We start from the raw sequence: 19,347 nt of genomic DNA on the forward strand, positions 1-19,347 counted from the left end.
GCTGGCCCTTCGCAAGACCTTTGCAAAGTGCAGAGCATCCAAAAGGGCAGAAATGGGGAGGGGAGATAGGCAGGCCTCACAAACGGTTAGGGTTAGGCAGGGTAGGAAAAGTGTGAGATCCTAGCCTAACGACTGCAACCAGGACTACTGGAACTGCCGTCGCTAAGCAGTGTGGTCACCTGATGTATTGCCTAACAACTGCTTCGCTTAGCAAGAGAAATTCTGATCCCAATTAGGGTCATTAAGTGAGGACTACCTATAAAATTCATTATCCTGAGAGGGGAAGGGGAAAGGAGAGAAAAGGAGGAAGAAGGAGGAAGGACTCCAACACATTTTCTTAGAGATGCAAAGAAAGTGCCTATGGCTTTGCATTAGACTGGGAACTGGAAAAACATCAGGAAAAAGCAATGGGAAACTACTTCCATGTTAATGCCAAGAAAGCTACATGGATATATTCTTGAAGTCCCCGGGATTCACATTCAACTCCACTTTTCCTTTCTTCCTTTCTTTTTTTTGGCGGGGGAGGGGGATAAAGATGGTTTTTTATCCTTCACAATGTCCAGTGCATTGAATACAATTCTGTATGCAAGAGAAAACAGAATTGGAATTTCTATGCCAGCTTTCTCTAATCTGATCCCCTCCAAATGATTTCGACTTCCATAATCCCTAGTTAGCACAGCTATCCTTGTCAGTGGGTTCAGAAATGTATATTCCCCAGCCCTTCAAATGAAAATAACAACACACAACCCACTTATGTATTGATACTTTCAAGACAAAGAAGCAAAACATTTACTGAAACTACAATGCCTTGTAGTATCATCAATCACTGCCCTAGAATAATATATAGAAAGACACTCTCAGGGTTAATATTGGCAAGAGTCAACTGAACAGACACCAAGCAAGGATCTGCAGCCCTTTTGTTTTATTAAATTGTAGTTCCCCAAATCTCTCAGAAAAAGTTGTTAATTGTCCGAGGATAGAAAAGCTCTCTTTCCTCACCTGCCCCACTTGCTTTGGCCATCTCACTGGATAGACACCACTGCACCCACAGTACCACCTACCAAGACAGGACAGGATCTGTCATAGCACTGCCCTGTTTTCCTTGCAGTACATTCTGAAACATCTGAGTGTGACCAGAACAGAGAGAGAGAGATGAGGTGGAGAGTAAGTGCCACACCTCACCTCTTGGAACAGAAAAGAACTCAGTATCGGTCACACGTAACAGTGTCCCCCTCACTTTCTTCTCAACTTAATTAATAGGAGGAAAGGGGCAGAATCAGCCTTAAAAACATTCACAGGCAAAGGATTAATGTCCCTACAAGTCTTGTGCAAGAAAGGTCTCCAAATCAATCATTCTGTCTCTTGGAAACAGAGACACCAAGCCTGCTTAATGTCCATATTGAGATCCAGGTCATTTCTACAGTATGCCAGAGAATTAAGCATTCAGAGCTAGTCTAAAACAAAGACAACCCAAGACTGTTATTACATCAACTGACACAGCTCAAAGTCTGCAGGGAAAACTCAGCATTATTATTCATGTGATTTGCCAACTTCCCTCCACCAAGCTTCAACCTGCCATTTTGTTTCCTCTATATTGCATCATCTTTAGCTTAAGTAAGAAATTCCTTGGAGGCATTTTTTAAAATCATATGATTTGCAAAGCTCCACATTCACAGGAAACAAATACATTATAGTTCTTCAGAGACAAAGACCCCTTTGTAAAATATTTTTTTCATGTATTCAGAATTGTGAATACTTTATACACATACTTCCCTCTGATCTTTTATAGTTAATAATAAATCAACTTCATATGAAAGCTCACAGAACTGGCCATCCCTGTTATACACTGGTGGCTTTTTCTCTAATCCCGCCCCGCCCGCCCCCAATGACACAGGGGAGCACTCCAGCATTTAGCCTGTATGTTTGCCTTCTTCTCACCAGGAGAACTGAACTATAGCTCCCATCACTTCTAGCCATGAAGGCTAATGGTTTTTTTGCTTATGTGGCTTGGGGAGGAAAGGCCACGAAGGCTGCAGAATCTAATTCCTAAAAAGTCCTGTTTTTATCCATTTTTGTTCAGTGGCAGAAGAAGCCATTTCTCCCATTGACAAGCATCCTGGAGCAACAACAACTCTTCTACCAACAAAGCTAGACTGCTCCTTCTTCCCTTCAGCTTTTAAGAATTCTTTTGTTTCTTTTCAAGTTACAGCTGAATTGTTCTTCATGATTACTTCTGTATACTTATTTCATGTTGTCCCCTTCTGTGAAAAAGAAGTCCAGGGGGCAGGAAAAAGTTGCATCAGATTGCAAGGATATCTGCCCATCTCCTCTCAAGCTCTGATTGCTGTTCAAGACACAGCTGTACACGATGGGCAGCTCTCATAGGAATTCTAAAGCTCTTTGCCTGAATTTGATTAGTTCAGAATGACATCATGATTTATAACATCGTTTTCTAATTCTAAAGCAGTAATCTATAATGAATTAGACAAGGCTCATATACGACCTGCTTAGCTTTGAACTAGAAATAACTGCATTATCTCGTGCCTCATTTTTGCCTTACTCTTCAAATTTTCACTGAACACACACATACACACACACAATACCAGAAGTACGGGAGGGGAGCAATGTGACCTCTCCTCCCTCAGCAGCAAAATGAGAAAAGTATATCATTACTGTGGGAATTAAATATTAATAGCCATCAGACCAAAAAAGAAAAAATCCAATAAAGGACTGAGAATAAGTCGCTTAGTTGAGCCTTTGAACCACACCGACTTACTGTAAACAAGAAAAGACAGGAATTATTGCCTTCACTACATTGTAAACATCTGTGCTCTGCACTTTTCAAGCAATTCAGAAGAAATAATACCAAAAGCAGTGATGTTGAAAGGACTGTAGACTGAAGGCTACAATCTACACACAATGATTTCCTTCCACTGAGTTTAGACAGACAGGGAGAGGAATATACATTAGATAAATTCTAAGCCTAATTGTGCTACAGGTTTGTTGGCCGACCTTGATTGAACCACTTGCTGCTTCCTCCTCCTCCTGTTTCTCCTCCACCATTTTGTTTCCTATGGAATCAATACTCCAAATGAAAACTTTGGAAGGAGTCATTGTGTTCCAATAGCCAAGATGCGCTTTTAACTAGGGACTGTGAGGCATCCTAACAGAAGACAGTGGGGAATCTTCAGAAAAAAGCAAAATATAATTTAGAGATCATTTTTATTGCAGCCTTCCTCCATCTCACACCACTGAGATGTGATGGATATATAATTTCCAGAATACACAGTCCACATCCAAAGACTCAAAATTCTGAGAGTTTTAGTCTTAGCACGTGGGGAAGAGATCAGGTTGGATAAGAGTGCTGTAATGTCAATGCATGCAAATAAACTCTGGGAACTATAACTTACCTATCATTATACCACCATACTTGGTTAGCCAAGGAGGCATTAGACATGTGCAGCTATTATTCTCATCCTACAGTTACTGAAATGGAAGACTAATTTTCCCAATTAAGGGTTAGGATTAAGAGACCAATCAATATCAAAATATACAAAAACTGATGACGGGACTCTACACAGAATATAACAATGAAATATTTATATAGTGAGTTACTTCCAATGGCTTTCAGTTTGCAGTTGGTAATTGAATAACTCACCCAGAAATCCAAACCAATATAGTCTAGGCATAGCAAAAGGGCACTTGAGGTCTTTTTATTCTACTGAAGAAACATCTAGATCCACATGATCCACCCAAATGACCCCAAATTGTGCTGGACTACAACTTTCATTGCTTCCAACTACATAGTAAATGTAATTCAACAATTCTGATCTAGAAATTAACCCATGGAAGATGCCCATGGCATTTATCCCCCCTACATGTTTTGGCATGGCAAGGGGAAAAACACTAGGCATTATTATTATTAAACTCAATGCCAACATTTTTCCACAACTTATTCTGAGGCACCATTAGATATCTAAAGTGCTGTGAAGGGGATCTTTAGAAGCATTACATGTCAAGAGATAGTATACACTATTTAACAGATGAAAGTACCTACATGAAATATATAAACAAGGTATTACCACAACAAAATGAGGGTTTTTTTAAGCTGAATAAGGCATCTGGGGAGATAGAAGCACAATGGAAGCCTCCACAAGTAACTGTCTTATTTCGTATCTAACCTTTCAAAAAAAAACAACAACATTCACACTCAACAACTCTCCCTAGAAGAAATGTCATATTGGAACACTGTGGCAACTATCTCTTTATTATAAATGACTACATGCATTAAACAACCATGGAGGCTCCTAGTGAGTCAGACACCATTAACTCAAATGTTCATTTCACTTGGCAATCATGGGAATTTTTTAACCCTTGCATACTATAATACTTGTTCTTTCCTCCCTTCTATCTCCCTGTTATTGAACCAAATCCCATGCATGCAATTATCCAAGATTTCACTGAAACATTTTTAAACCAGGCTTAAAAGAAATGTCTGTAACAGAATGTTGCTTTATTTTGACAGAAAGAAAAGATAAGATGTAGGTTACAGACAATCATTTTAAAAGAGAATGTGTTTTCCATCTGTTTCGTCCACCCCCACCCACAATGAATGCCAGATAATAAATTGGCATTCCAGCCTTCTGTTCAAGAAAACAACCTTTCCATTTGTCCCCAGCATCCTCCACCCCCAAGCCCCCACTCCACTGCCGCCTTTGTGTCTGATTGATGAGCTGGGGACAACAAAGCAAATAGATCCAGATTGCTCTGCTACATTTCTCCTCTCGAGACCCATTTACATTTGGGCTTGTGTTATGCTTCAAGATTTCACAACAGACATTTGGTCTCCAAACAGCCCCTGAGAGCTGAACTGTTCCCTAAGGTTCAGCAGCTGCACTAAATTAGAACAATCTTCCAATTTACAATCCACAGAATTCCAACCATGGAACCCAGCAGATTTAGAGAGCACCCAACTCCATGCGGTCACTTATGCCCTGGTCACCTCCCATTTGGATTACTGCAATGTGATCTACATGGGACTACCCTTGAAGAGTATTCGGAAGCTACAGCTGGCACAAAATGCAGCAGTGCAGGCAGTTTTGAACGCCCCTAGGGTGGCACATATAACACTTCTGTTATGCAAGCTGCATTGGTTGCCGGTTTGCTTCCAGGTCCAATTCAATGTGTTAGTTATTACCTTTAAAGCCCTTCATGATACAGGACCAGGTTATCTGAGGAGCCGTCTCGCCCCCATTATATCTGCCCACCCCATTTGGTCTGGCAGAAGGGGCATGTTGTGGACCCCACCAATCAAGGAACTTCAGCTGGTGGGGTCTAGGAAGAGGGCCTTTTCTCCCATGGCCCCTGCCCTGTGGAACAGCTTACCACCTGAGGTGCAGTCCACCCCAACTCTCCTGGCCTTCCAGAAGAGTGTGAAGACATGGCTATGTCAGATGGCCTGGCAGCCTGATGGGGGCTTGCACTGTTGGAATTGGCTGGGGGGATAATCTTTACTGCTCCTCCCATTATCTTGAACTGTATATAGTCCTTTTATATAGAACTGTTTTAGCTATTTTAATTATGGCTATTATATTTTTTATTGTTTTTATATTTTACTGGATTTAATTGTGAGCTGCCCAGAGTCGCCCTCTGGGGGAGATGGGTGGCATGTAAATTTAATAAATAAATAAATAATAAAATAAACTGGCATAGAAATGGAACACAGAGCAGACTCCTCTCATTAAAGAGTTGACAAGCCAGTAGAGTAGCAATGAAGCCCTTGGAAAAGTTATTCAGATGCTGGAATGTGTCTATACCAGCCTTTCTCAACCTTTTTACCTTAGAGGAACCTTTGAAATAATTTTCAGGTCTCAGAACCACTCCATAAGAATTATTGTATCTTTAGCTAGTATTGTATAGCTAGCATTGTATAGAACAGTGATTCTCAACCTTTTTGAAGCTGCCGCCCCCCTAAGGAGCAGAAAATTTTTCAACGCCACCCTTTGTGAAAATCCTGTAATTTAGGGTATGGGGAGGGGGGGGAGTTACTGAATTATAAAAGGCAAAAATTTTAAGTAATTTTTTTCAGTAGACTTACACACCAAATTTGTTCGATTTAATTCGATACTTTTGCCCTGGAAGGTAATTGCATTCCTTTTATTAAAATTAAAATGACTAATGCAAAAAAAATGCTTAAATGCTCTTTTATGTAAATACGTTTATTTCAAAATGCTGTAAATACGTTTATTTATTTTTTTGATGCTCTTTTAATTTTTTTTATTTTTTATTTTTTATTTTTTTTGCAAATGCTTTTTTAATGTTTAAAAATTCTTTATTCTTAATTAGATAATTTAAAAAAACAGCAAAAAAATACGCTAAAAGAGTAGTAACTAATAAGCGCACTTACCTAGCCGACTGGCCAAATAAACAATGAAAGTAAATCGAAACTGAGGGGAAAAAACAGAAATGAAGCGAACGAAAAGCAACTCAAGAAACACGGGTCAAATCAAACATTCATACTGAAAGGACGCTCAACGCACGCACTGCGATTAATCATGCGGGAAGACAGCTGACGCACACGCTGCGATTAATCGTGCAGGAAAACAGCTGACGCATGCGCTGTGCTGGTTGGGACTGGAGAAGAATCATAGTGTCGAGTTCTTCAAGGTCATCCTACCTAGAATACAAATTCGTCTCACCATTCTTAGAAGTGCGTGAGGGCAGCCGTTGCGTACATTCGTTTTATTGCTGGTACAAATGGTGTAAACCGGATAATCGATTTAATAAATTTTGGGGGGAGTTTTAAAATTAAGTTCGAATGCCAAAACATGCTCATCGCCCCTCTACCACCCAAAACATGCCCACCGCCCCCCTACTGCCCAAAACAAGTTCACTGCCCCTCAGCATCCTCCCACCGTCCCCCGGGGGCAGTACCGCCCCTGTTGAGAACCAATGGTATAGAAGAACCAGAATAGAAAAAGTATTGATGCTTTTGAATGTTGATGTTGGAGAAGACTCCTGAGAATACCATGGACAGCCAGGAAAACAAACAAATGGATCATCAAACAAATCAACCCAAATATCTCACTCAAGATGCAAATAACCAGGCTCACATGATCATACTTTGGACACATTATTCAAAGATCTAGTTCTCTGCAGAAGTCTGTAATACTGGTAAAGGTGGAAGGAAAAGAAAAAGAGGACAGCCAACAGCAAAGTAGATGGACACAATTACAGAGGCAATGGGTGCACTGTTGGAAGATGTGAAGAACCAGGTTGGGGACAGATCATCCTGGAGAAAATCTATGTGGTCAATAAGAGTTGAAACCAACTTGATGGCACATAATTAATCACTTGGTTGACATGCATAATTTAAGCTAACCTCTACATTCTTCCTATAAAAGGAAAACTTTAGTTTGGGTAAGGATTCTACATCTTAATATTAATCTTACTTAAAAAGAACATTTTCACAAAAAGTCTAGGTCAAGGACAATTTGGAATTCAAAAATGGAGAGATTTTTATCCCAATGAAATGGGACAGTATTAACTATACAATTTTGAAGAAGGTACCCTGTGAAATACAGATCAACTGGGGTCTCTCAAAGTTAGCAATCCTTGAAGGGAAAAAGTAATGAGGGACAATGTGGAGCCCAATGAAAAAATAATTGGATGTAAGGAAATATTTCCCTAAGAGTTCCAGGTAGAACATATCAATCACCAGAAAGAAGGTGGGGAGGAGAATCAAAGGCTCCTTCAGGTTCCTCTTTCCAAAGAGACTTTGAAGACTGGTTGATATTTGTGAAACCTAATATTTAGCCTTGATGAGAGCAAAACTTCAGAAAAACTATCTGAAGTGATGGGAGAAGTTACAAATTCATAACTGTCAAAGCAAGAATGGAAGATCAACTTAGCCATACTCTCCCATATGTTTGCATCTTTCCAAATGCTGAATGTTCCAGGTTTTTGTATCCCACTTTCCTCAAATGATAGCTCAGAGATTATATCTGAATGACCAAGTATTTCCAAATTCCCTCAATTCACCCCACATATTTTTCTACAGCTATTCACGGTGGCTGCCAGTACTCAGCTATATTTCCCATATTTCCACTGTATACTCCTCACACCTAGAAATACCTTCTGGTTCACAAAGAAAGTAGTAGATGCCAAAACAAGTGGGAATTTCTGGTAACAGTTTAGATTTCATCATTTGGACTACTTAAAGGTTATTTCTATTGTTCCTTGTATTTATCAGACTTCTGGCATAGAATGGGAGGCAACCCATACATTTTTAATTGAATAGTGAGTTTTAATGTAGTCTACATGAACAATCCCTAATGACAGGGGAAAAAACCCTACAAAAGAAGGATTTTTTTTTAATTTCATGAAGGGTTTTTTTTTATTTATTTCATGAAGGTTTGCATAAGGGTTTTGATATTTTCTTTTTAAATTTTAAGAAATTAAAGAAGCCTAAAATTGCACGGCACATTTTAATAAACATACTTTAATAATCTTACTATTACACCAGTTTGGTGTAGTAGTTAAAGCATCAGGTTAGAAACTGGGAGACCGTGAGTTCTAATCCTGCCTTAGGCACGAAGCCAACTGGATGACCTTGGGCCAGTCACTCTCTCTCAGCCCTAGGAAGGAGGCAATGGCAAACCACTTCCAAAATCTTGCCGAGAAAACTGCAGGGACTTGTCCAAGCACTTGCCAGGAGTCCATACTGACTTGAAAGCATGCACGCGCACACACACACAAAGTTATTAAGTGAGATATGCTTCCAGCAAAATTAAGTAATCTTGAGACCTAATTATTACTGCAGCACATAACCTTAACTTTCCTAACCTTAAGCATACCTTTACGTCTCTTTCAATAATAAAAAAAATTAAATGGCTGAAATTATGCCCAATATATTACTCAGCATTTATACAAAGGCAAGTTTTAAGAGCCTGTTAGCGACACCTCTAAGGCAGAAGCATACATTTTCTTGAGCAAAGGTGAAACAGTATTTCAAATTTAGGAGACAATAATCACATCTTAGGCACTTGTGAATTTTTCAGTATCTACTCAGACTCCTTCTAATTAGACTCAAAATAGGCATGGGGGGCCAAAAAAGTCAACAAAATGGCCATGATTATACAGTACAAAGTCTGACTCTTTTTTACATTCACTTCAGATGCCCTCGGCTGAAAAATAAATTTGGGATTCTCAACTATATTGATCACACATGCACACACACATCAAAACCTGTAATTCTAAATGTTTCGTGATCCATGCAACAGCAGGCAAAGTATTTTTAGCCTAAATCAATTTAAAGTGCTGAATTCCTACAACCTCTAGCAAGATGCTTTACTCATCACTCGCATAGCATCTGTATGGTTCCTATACCTGGCTCCAAGTTTGAAAAGCCAGGAGCTAAGATAAAATCATTTTTCCAGATAAAAAAACCTTTTTGGTTCTAATCTTGCCTTACCCCCTTCCCTGCACCAGTTGCTTTTTATATGTACCATAATATATCACCACAACATTTCCATGTCTGGGCACTGTAGACATCAACAAGCATTGCTGAGCCCAAGTACATCACATTGCCACCTTCTACATTGTTGTCATTTTCAATCTCAAGTCACTCTTCCTTTTAATAAATTGCTTATGGCTCCTGGAAACAACAGTCACACATCTCCAAAAGCTGCCAGTGATATCATTAATCATGCTGTGGGCCTGAGCAAATAATGGCTTTGCAATCCTGCTGGAACAGACTCATCAGAAATGGCCTCTTGGCCATTTAGGAATGAACTTTCCTATAAGGGTGTGCATGCTTCAAAAATACTTTGGACCTTGTTCAAACACAACACTTCCCTGCTATTCCTTAAAGCAGCTTGACTTTTTTCAAGCTTCTGTGTGAGCCTGAACAAACGTTGCAGCTGTTTTAGGGATCCAACTCATTAAAATTAATGAAACTTTTACTGCAGCAGGACTTCTTTTCAGGTACATCCAGAAACTTCACTTTTATATATTTCATTGCTTTAAATTTTTAATGTGTGTTCTTAAAGAGGATTGTCATACTATATGCATGTTGTGAAGCACTGTAGGCTTCCAGCCAGAAAGCAGAATATAAATCATACAGAGAAACAGAAATACAACTTTTTGTACAATTATTCCCAATAATGAACATAAAAGACAAATAATTTCAAAGATTGTAAAATGTTAAGTATTTCAGCCATATCGGAAATGCATAGATGAATTGTTCCCATGTTTGTATGTATTTAGAAAAATCCACTGCAGTGGATTTTCAAAATTGGTGCCCTCTTCCACAAAGACCAACCCAGGATGAAAACTTTCCAAGCCCAGCAGCAGGGAGGGCCCCACAAAACCTTCACTACTCTGAGAGCAGCATCAGATGCCATTCAAACCTTTCTCCACAGCAATGCTGCAATGCGCTGAACATTCACTGCTTAATATTTGGTTCTGCTGACCCACTTGGAAACCAAAGATGATAATAAGGGTAATGGAAAGACTCCTGGGGCCAGAACAAGCCTGAATAAGAACATGTCATGACCACCTCACTCAGAATCCCATGTTTTCACAACTGCCTTACTATACCAAAAAAGCACTTTCAATAAGAGCATTAACTGTCCACCCCACCATTTATTTATTGTAATAATTGACATTCTATATTTCTACTCCAGTGGCTAGCAACATTCAAGACAACAGTTAAAAGCCAACTGCCAACAGAGTGGCCTCTGGCACTCTCCAGACTAAAATGTCTAGAATGTTCCTCATGGCTGGGAATTCTGGGAGTATAATTCCAATACATCTGGACAGTGCCATATCAGGTAAGGCTGCAACAGCGAATTATGTTCCTTCTACTGTACCATTTTGTAGTCTAAGCAAGCATCATTTAATAGCCACAGGCTTTTGCTCAGAAGACATGTATCATTGCTCACTCCTTGGGAAAAGTACTTCCAAAAGAGGGAAGTCCACATGAAAATCAAGTCTCCAGATTTATATATGTAACTCAAGCATGCAATCTAAAAATTTTGTAAATACATCATCTCATTTGGAATTTGAACCATTACCAGGGTTAAATACCATCAGCATTAAAAAACTATTTTTTTCTTTCTTATGCTAATCAACTGATGCATTTGTTATACACTGTACAGTAAGCAATTATAGTCTTTTTGCTCCAAGTCACTTGTTCTAGATCCATTCCAAGTTCTATCAACAAAGGACATGGTATTCATTTGAAAGAGCACTGATAATAAAATGTAAATGCCATTGTCCATGGTAAGAAAGCTAGCTGCCCTCCCCCATGTGCTCCCATCATTTCATATCACTATTTCCTGTAACCCTTTGGGAAGTGAGGGGATCTCATTACAATCCACAGGCTTGCTGATCTGTACAACAGAACCAGCAAGCAATGCAAAGATTTATGTAGCCCCTTAATTCTCCTGCACAATTAATCTTCCCGTTTAATTATAAAAGGGTTAAGAAAATAGGTGGGTGTGATCATCTCTCTGAGAATAAGGAATAGGGAAGCATCCCACAAGAACAACGAAGGGTGCAAGAATTTCTGAAGTTTTCCCTGCATTCAGAAGCCAACAGTCAAATTACACTGAAGTTTATTATGGTCATAGGGCAGCATAAAACAAATATCAGTTTCTCACCAGACATGGTACAAGAACAGAGCAGAAAGCTGAATTGTACCAGGTGAACAACTACAGGCTGCTCTTAGTTGACATAAGAGCAATTAGACCCAGGCTCTTTACACCCACTCCTCCCAATCCTTCACAGGCAAAGGGAGGAAATTAACAGTTTTCTACTTCGTGTTACTGCAAACTATTGCTTGCTGTTCTTCAAGTGAAACAAACTATTGTGTGTGCGTGTGCATTTGAGGAAACACCAAATTCTGGTTTTCTGTTAACTGAAAGAGGAAACTGGTAACCTTCTTTCTTTCAGTGTACCGTGAAAAAGAAAGAAGGGTAGTACTGTATGTATTGGTTGGAGGACTGTCTGAACATAGTCAAAGAAAAGTCCTTTCCTTGAATGCCAGTTAAATCCTCAAACCTACAGGATGCATCCAATCCACAAAAGTTTTGCCTCTTGCATTTCTTCAGTCAACTTTATTTCCTTCCTCCCGAATAACTTCCCCTGCAGTTTGCATGGCTGTTGATACCCAGTCCTGCCCACTTTCTTCAGCTTAAGCTTTATATGATACTCAAGACATGCTAGTAATCACAGCCAAACGCTGCCAAACAATATTCTTTGTTTCTTGTGTAACAATCCAATTCAACAGAATAAATTTGGTGGAAGGTACCCAAAAGTACATTTTTAGGAGCTCATTCAAATAGTATGCAAAAAGCTAGATCAAATTAAGTGTGTGTTTTAAGTGTTGGGTTCCTTTCCTTAAAGGGGGCAGATATTCGTAAACTGTTAGTAAGCACCATTTTCACATATCTACTATATCAATAAGTGTTTATTTCAGCTACCCGTATCTCCAAATATAATGAATGACAATGAAAAATAGTAAGGTGAAAAGAAAATATTTCAAATTCTTGGTACAGACCTTCAAGAGTAAAAAGGCAAAATCAAATTTTTATACGGCAATTCCATGCGGGATTAGACAAATGGACACTTTAAGGCTTATGGTCCACCAACTTCCTATGATTTCTAATTTTGGAGTACATAATTGGAATACACCACACCATCAAATCTTGAGAAACAGAGGAAGGCATCACTAAGAAATTGTGACAGACTCCAAGGACTTAACAGTTACTGCATCAGCTAAGTACTACTTCATATTTCTTAAAATCATATCATCAGATTATATTTTGACAACCAGAAAGAATGAAAAATATTTAAAGAAATTTAGGTCTTGCTGCTTTTCAAGTCTTGCAAGGAATACCATCAGAAAGTATTGTATACTTTTGGTATTTACTCCCAAAGTAACTTATCACTTCCAAAAACAACCACTGGATTCCTTTAATTTTTTAAAACTTATTTAACAGAGCATTTCAATCTTTGAATGAAACTCTAATATACAAAGATTTACATGACAAATGTATGTATGTCTATATGTTTGTATATAAGACCACTTGGCACTGAGGTTGCTATTAAAATGTCAATATTTATATTTATATAGCTTGAAATAAAAATGTAACAGTTTGCTCTTGGCAAAATTTCCTGATTTGCCCTTTGGGAGATACAAACTCTGGATAGTCCAGCCCTAATTCTTAGATCACCAAATGAAACTCTGCCCACAGTGATGCAGTGAGAGGGACATCTGGCATTTCCCCATTCATGTCCCAGATGACAGCCTGTTTAATGCTTCCCACTGAACTGAAGAATAGCTAGTAAAAACCAACTTTGTTTCCACAATGTTAAGCCACCAGTACTATAGCCTGTGGGACCATAATGTCTCTCTGGAAAAGACTCTCATGGGATTCCTGGGGTGCCCAGAAAAGAAGAAAGCAGCTTCACTGCTGATCTAGTGATGCTTTTCAAGTCTATTAAGAGAAGCAGGGGAAGAAAAGGCAAGATAGAAGACCATCATCACCACCATCAGCATAGAACTCCCTGTCATCATTTTGCCCATACTTCCTTTAATTTTCTTTGGGGTTTATGCAAAATGATCCCCAGCATCAGACACCTATAACTTTGCAAAGGTGAGTCCTATTTATCACTGGTGCTAGAGTTAAAACCTGAGTCAAACTGAGACATAGTGGCTGCATTTATGCAATAGGCCTGTTGTCCAAATATATCTGCAAGCCTATTATAGAACCTGGTTAAGCAGGTTGTGTGAATTCAGTGAAAAGAACCCTCATGAAATATAACAATAGGAGCATGTACAAACAGGGGAATACTCTGAAAAGAGAGTGTTAATTTATAAATGCCTTCCATAAAGCATCTACTTCCAGAGAACTATGCAACAATCCTAAGAAATAGTTGTCTCTTATAAAGGTATTATAAACTTTGTTCCCAAAATAACAGTCACTGAACTCTGAACCATCCTCTCCTTAATTTTACTTCCAGTCTACTTTAAAACAGAGCTAATCAAGCAAATCAAGACTGAGAACAAACTTATTTTTGGAAGATACACTACATAACTAAAGAAGCCACACCTATATATAATGGAATACTATATAAATTTGAGCACATAAATGGAAAGCCAATAGGATGAGTTTTTATTACGTTCTTCTCTTAAACAGACCTCATGAAATGAGGTGTCAGTGCTCCTTAACTCAGTGGAACAAGAAACTTACTATATACCCCATAATCGAGGACAACAGAATAATATGTAGTTCAGTTTCTTTAAATAATTTCTCCAAAGAGCTTTCAAGAATTTAAGCAAGTTCACCAAAATTGGAACATCAAAGCTCCCTTTTTCGTTTTGTAGTCTATAATTATTTTTAAAAGATAATTACCTAAAAAAACCTATTCTGGTTTAACCTTTCTTTTAATCTGCAGTATTACAAGATCCACAGAAGACATGACCAAGTCATCTGACACAGAAAAATATTTTAAAATGTGCACTGATCACAGAATCCAGAGCAAGCTGCTTTGGAAATAAAGCAAGTTGCATTTTTTTAAAAAAGAAGTGTGGGTATGTGCGTCTGTGTGTGTAGCAACTTCAAGTCAACCCATTTCCTCTGACATTGAGCTCCATGTCAAAAACTGTGATTGCCAGAAATCCCCTTTCTCCTTTGATGGTTTGGTTGCACAGCATTCAAGAAAACCCCCAACTCCAACTCCCTTTTCCTAACAAAGGGAGATATGGGTTGTGAAAGTTTGATCATAGTTTCTGGGTGGCTCACCATACAGGGACTAAGAAAGCCCTCCTGTTCCAGATCTGAAGAAGGAACACGCTGCGTATCCACATTGCCTGAGCATCCACTGGACTGCACACATCCCAGAAACTCAGCACCCAAAGGTCCTTCATCCCATCTACCCACCCTTGCATCTGGAGAGGAGGAAACCCAACCAACCTGTACAGTTCCAAAGGGGGATGAAGTTGGTCTTACTTGCCAGAGCAGGAGAGGAAGAGAGCTACTACATGATAGGAAGGAAGGAAAAATGTAAGCATTAGCATGACAAGACAGGGGAGGGGAAGGGAGGCGAGTCCATTCTACTGGATAGCCATCAAGCAACTCTGCCCAAGATTGTTCAAAAGTAACAACTTTGCAACTGCCTGAACATTCAAGACTTGATCAGAGATAGACTGAGGAAAAAGGAAAGATCATGATAGACCTGTCCAGCATCTCCCATCTGTTGCCAAAAGAAATCTGCTCCAGGGAGTCTTGGTTTGGCCTTAGAGTTAAAAAATAAGAGGAATGTGGACAGAGAGTGTAGGGATTTGGGGACAGGGGAAATATTTTACTGCTTGAGAGATTATCTGTTGAATTGATAGCAAATAACTCTTCCAAGAGACAAACAACAAGAGCAATCAAAGGTCCTGCTCTAGGGAACAGTTGAGAGGTAAATGGCATGCAGATGTTAGTAAACTGTTTCCTACATACAATTTTTGCATCATTCTCATCTTGCTATTTACATCTTTGAATCAGACTTTGATTTCAGGATTTCTCAAACTGTAGGTTGGAGCTCCCCATGGCTCTGTAGGCAGCTTGCAGGGGCCCCAATCTTTTAAAGAAACCTTACTGGGCTTCAATGGGCAAAATGGGAGCCCTGTTAAAACTCACTCTGCATTTTGCTCCTCGTTTTGCCTATGAAGGCTTAACATGGGCAGTTCCTTAAGACAAATATTAAGAATCCCTGTGATATAAAGGTTAAAAATTATTAAAAGTATAATTTTAAGTATTCCTTGCCCAGCCCTACTATAAATGAAATCATGAACTGTTGTCATGGAGAGAGAACATAAAACTATTGATCATTTCAAGGAGTTGTACTGCACCAAGGGTTTGCAGGCGCCCCCATCATCCTATCCTCTTGACCTGGCACTTCTACATTCCAGGCTACTTACAAGGTCTAAGTAAAACACAGCAACCAGTTGGCCACTCTTCCACCCACAAAACACTGCAGTAATTCTCTGTCTTTCGGCTCTTTTTTTCCCTTCAATGAAATAAAACCCCTTTGAGAAAAACAATCACAATCCCCTCCTGTCCTGTTTTCCCCCCTCCTTCAGCACACTGTGGGTCTTCTCCATGGATGGAAAAGCCTTTCAAGTGACAATTAATATGCAAAGACAGGCTGCTTTTTCCAAAGCATGCAAAAACCACCAAGCCTTTCTTTTTAGGTTTTTTTTATTCACATTTTCTTCAATTATTCACACCCTTTCTTTTCAAGGGGAAGATCATTCAATGTCACCCAACCAAGAGATGCCAATTTGTCAATATTTTGTAAACATGCACAAACTAGCTTATTTTGTTTAAATTTTTACAACCAACAAAGCAAAGCCACTCACAGTTAATTCCCCAAACAAACATGTAATTCATATTTGAAAACTGCAAGAAAATGCATTTAAATATCAATATGTTAATGGAAATTGTTTATGAATGTTTGATGATTTCTTCAAAGTGTTTATGGTTACAAAACACAGGACAATGGTAGTGATTTTAATACTAGGCATCATACAAGTGGTGAGATTTCAGCAAGTGATTGTTTAGAATGACAGCCTGGGCTTTCGACAACAGATGCGAGAACTGAGGAAACCCATTCAGAACCGGATTCTTTTTTTTAAATTTCATGAATACATTTCCATTTCCTGGAATTATTTTTCCATGCCATCTTTTCAAGATTACATCCCCTAGGCATGTTTATCTTGGACTGACCCTCTCCTTTCAGGTAATCATGGGTAGCTCATTTCCTGCTCAGTGAAGCAGGGGTGGGCACTCTTTTTTGGCTTGGGGCCACACTTCACATTTTTGGAAGGGGGAGAGTTGCAGTATATGCAACAATGATGGAAAGAAGACCAGCATGTATCACTCAAATGGGCAGGTCCAGATATTTGGGGGGGGGGGTTCTCCTTAGAGATTAGGGGGATTTAGCCATTTTTCAGTCTTAAAATGGCCTTAAACTCTACTGTTGATTTTCAACAACTGTGGCTGGAAGACATTTAAGTGGCCTCAGGTTGCCCACAGTTGCATCTCATCAAACACATCACATATTTGATCTAAGAAATCAAAGTGTCTGCCAAAAAATCTTAGCCCAGGGGCTAAGGAATGACAGGTTATTTTCAGCAATACTTCAAATTTAGATATTGCACCATCTCAGATCTACAAACCTTTCAGAAAGACCTTTTCATTCCTCATTTTCTCAAGTCCTTATTTTCCAGAAGAATGCCCCAGAAATCTATATGCATCAAGAATCAAACTAGGACCCATGTAGTCCAGCATTCAGTTTCTAAAAGTAACCAACTAAAAGCTCACAAACAACATAGAAACGGGTACAGTCTTCAAATATACTATATCATTATGAAAACAGTACATTCATATTACATTTGGATGGAATTATTTTCCTTTCTATCTATCTGCAATACTGATTTATCTTCCTTTTTCAGGCAGAACTTAAAGGGGAATCAATGACACCTCCACTATTACTCCTGACTGCTAGCACCTTAAAATCAACACTAAAAGACTCTGCCATCTGCCTTTTCATCCAATGATGGATGTCAAAGGGTGAGTTTAAACACCTCTTGGTAACTATTCATCCTTAGCTACACTTTGAGACTCTATCTACAGAGTTCTGATTCAGTTTACATTCAAGTGGATATTAATAAAAGTCATTGCAGACTTTTCCCAACATCAGCAAAATAAAAATCCACAATATATTATTTTAATGTCAGTAAATTTTAACAAGAAACTATAGAAATATACAGTGCTTACCTAGATTAATAGTGATGAAATCCCAATGGAGCTATTCTTAGATCATTCTTTCACTATGAATTAAAACCCACAATTGCCAGATATAATTCCTTTGTATTCTTTTTTTTTAGTGGAGTGTAAAACATTCTTATCTCATTCTTTTCAACAGAACACCATTATAAAAGACATGATCTTTTGTCACACCACTACTCAGTAACAGAATCACAGCTTGCCAGTTCCTGTGTCTTCCAAGGATTCTATTCCCATTGTGTTTTGTAGGCTCATGTGTCAGCGATCTGGCGCCAATCCCAAGAGCCCTATGGAACGATTAGTAGAGGAACGCTTGGTCTTTCAAATGTTCATTCCATGATCTATGAAAATAATGGCATGTAGACTCCGTGGCTGCAAGATTTCTGCACCTTCAGATGCTGCTTATACTGCTCAAGCTGTTTCATTTAGCAACTCACGCCCCCCATCCTAACACTTTACACTTTCACAGTTCTCTACAGCTACCTTATCTCTCCACACACCAGAACTAGCAGGAAATCTAAACTTTACAATGCACTACATTGCAATCTGCATCAGTATCTTCTAAAGGGGGGGGAGGGGAGGGTTGCTGCTCTTTTTTTTCCTAATCACAGGAGTAGGGTTACCAGATGTCCCGCAAAAGGAGGACATAGCCTCCTTTTTGTTCTCATGTCCTCCTTCTGGCAGGCATAGCCTTAAAATCAAGTATTGTCTGGCTTTTTGAGTGTCTTGGGTTTTTTAGGGGTCAGGGGGCTGTTTTCACTACAGTAGTCATTCGAACTTTCATGTATTGTGACTTTGTAAATTGTCTGCTTCTTCCTTTCCTTCATCTGTCAACGGACTGGACAGCCTAGATTTACATTATTTATTTCCTGATTCCAGTACAGTAATCAGCTTTACTCCAGTCTCTCCAAATTTATGATCACTGTAGTCTCTAGATCACATGACTCATTACACATTTCTAGGGTGAAAGAGTGTGAAGAGTGTGTCATCATCAATTCTATATTATCACTAGCATATGTTCTTGAAAATAAAGATTGGAAAAATATTGCAATTGAAAAAACAGTCTTTCTGATGCGGGATAAAGGAATTTCATAAACATGTGGGCCTAAGAATATTTTTTAAAGTTTTTCACTGTAATTTTTGTCGCAGATGCTAAGAAAGTTAACTGTTAGTGTGTCCTCCTCCCCCACCCCACCCCCGTTTGTCCTCCTTTCCAATTATCCATGTCCTCCTTTGCCCATTCAAATATTTGGTAATATAAACACAGGAGAAACCATCTGCAAGTATAAACAAAACACTGCTCTCTGGTATAAATGAAGAGGTCTTAGAATTTTTGTTTGGATTTTTGAAGATGGTTCAATCCACTGAGGTGTAATATTAAAAGATAATTTATTCTGATGAACTATGAATAAGGTTAATGTATACTGTTACTCAGTTACTGATAGTCAAGTGTATATAACATAGATACATTTCTGCATAAAGCTGAAAAAAACTCAGCTGGATT

The 19,347-nt window shown here is 38.8% G+C and overlaps 1 protein-coding gene and 1 long non-coding RNA gene across 7 annotated transcripts in view; one reads left to right on the forward strand and one right to left on the reverse strand.

Moving 5' to 3' along the window:
* Positions 1–19,347, reverse strand: part of NCAM1 (neural cell adhesion molecule 1) — a 176,482-nt gene that overhangs the window by 146,755 nt on the left and 10,380 nt on the right. The gene's annotated exons all lie outside the window — the stretch shown is intronic.
* On the forward strand, positions 9,886–15,450 carry LOC148216185 (uncharacterized). The gene is made up of 3 exons (XR_015795859.1): positions 9,886–9,984; positions 10,686–10,832; positions 14,464–15,450. It is a non-coding gene; the product is annotated as an uncharacterized LOC148216185 (long non-coding RNA).

Source organism: Python bivittatus, unplaced genomic scaffold (genome assembly GCF_059951505.1).
Source record: "Python bivittatus isolate LINGU-HERP-01145 unplaced genomic scaffold, Pbiv_v1 ctg000320_np1212, whole genome shotgun sequence".
Lineage (NCBI taxonomy): Eukaryota > Metazoa > Chordata > Lepidosauria > Squamata > Pythonidae > Python > Python bivittatus.